Source organism: Octopus bimaculoides, chromosome 2, assembly GCF_001194135.2.
Source record: "Octopus bimaculoides isolate UCB-OBI-ISO-001 chromosome 2, ASM119413v2, whole genome shotgun sequence".
In the NCBI taxonomy this organism is placed as follows: domain Eukaryota; kingdom Metazoa; phylum Mollusca; class Cephalopoda; order Octopoda; family Octopodidae; genus Octopus; species Octopus bimaculoides.
This window is the reverse complement of record NC_068982.1, coordinates 63,772,093-63,773,712: the sequence shown is the minus strand read 5'-3', so window position 1 is coordinate 63,773,712 and position 1,620 is coordinate 63,772,093. Positions and strand designations below refer to the sequence as shown.

The 1,620-nt window shown below is 36.0% G+C and overlaps 1 long non-coding RNA gene across 9 annotated transcripts in view; it reads right to left on the bottom strand.

Annotated features, from left to right (window-relative positions):
• Positions 1 to 1,620, bottom strand: part of LOC128251095 (uncharacterized) — a 77,796-nt gene that overhangs the window by 11,375 nt on the left and 64,801 nt on the right. The window contains exon 4 of one of the 9 annotated variants that reach the window (XR_008266966.1): positions 1,208 to 1,387. The exons of 7 other annotated variants lie outside the window; for them this stretch is intronic. This is a non-coding gene — a long non-coding RNA (uncharacterized LOC128251095). The remainder of the gene's footprint in view (positions 1 to 1,207; positions 1,388 to 1,620) is intronic. One more of the 9 variants, XR_008266964.1, reaches the window with a different exon arrangement.

Below are 1,620 nucleotides of genomic sequence, written 5' to 3'. Positions count from 1 at the left end.
ACACACACACACACACACACACATATATATATATAGGGTGTCCGAGCTAATTTGACTGTTTTCATAAAAGGAAAACAAAATACAAATACAAATGAAAAAGTATCGACTAGATTATGGCTGGGAAATAAGAGTTTGCTCAAAGTAGCCGCCGTCTGCTTCCATCACGGCCTCAAGACGACTCCAGGACTTGGTGCATGCGTTCCTAACCGTATCTCTGGGAAAACATTTAAACACCACCTTGATCTAGGCCATCAACTAGGCATTGATGTTGAAGGCAAGACGGTTGGTGTCTTTCTCAACCACAACCGTACATAGTAATCCATAGGATTACAATCGGATGAATTAGGTGGCCAGAAATTGGGGCTGGTGAAGTTATAGAAATTCTCCGCTAACCACATCTGACTCTTTCTAGAGGTAAGGCAATGACCCAAATCCTGCTGCCACACGTATGGTCTTCCAACAGCAGCCCTCTCCAGTCAGAGATTGACCAGTCTCCAGCATCTTCACATAGTCGTCTGGATTGAGCCTAATTTCCTGTTCATCAGTTGTTGGCTGAACTCCGACGTGCGAACGCAGTCAGAACTCTTGCTGTGTCCCATCGTGATGACCACGGTTCATAGCTTCCGTCGCAGTTGTCCATGTTACGTCTTAAAGCCTTTACAATGTTCATAGAGCAATGAGCAATAGTCATGATATCGGCATTTTGATACTCGGCGCGAATCATTATGATACAGGTAACTCTTTTTCAATATTCAGTTGACTTCTAGTCTTTCCTGTCAGTTATCTTTTTCTCAATTATAACTTTAATGCTTATGCTCTCCAACGCCGTTGACTGTTCATCGCTATACCAAGCATTTCTTGAAAAAAAAGTGGGGGTATAAAATATCGTCAAATCTAGCCTGAGTACTATGTAGTGTGTGGCAATTGAATTAATATCTGGAAATGGTACTAATGTCTTTATTGTTGTAAGAAGTTACTCTTTCACGTTATGAGAAATACACACATATGCACAAAGGCTTTTGGATTTTAATAAAATTTATTCTAATAAAAAAGCATTTATTTAAAAAGAAACTGCACTAATAATTTTAATATTTGTTATAAATCCATCAAATTTTTGATTCGAGCAACTGTTACTTCGATCAATTCTCTTTTTGGGTTTATTATTTTCCATAAATTGAATTTCAAACAAATATTTTAGACTAACTACCTGTATGCTGCATTTAGCAAATTTATAATTTTGAAATAGCGATAATGTCCTCTTCGTCAACCTCTTTCTTCAGGACTGCTGTCAACATTCATTAAACTTCTGTCAAGATAGCTTGCCTGCTTAATTTATTGATTTTTTTTCTTGCTTTTGAATGGCTTTCCCTGCAAAATATTTCGATCACTAAAAATTTTCAAGTTAATAGAAAAAGTTGAAAGCTATAAAATTTATTCATAAATTTGTTCAATTTTCAGGAATAGGATTTGTTTTAACTGCCGTAGAGAACTTGTTAAATTCATAAATATATTAATAACAATTCCAGGTGTCACGTTGAAAAAGCTGTTGCAAACGTGACTCACTCACATATAAACGTGCCTGATCACACACTTATATATATATATATATATATATATATA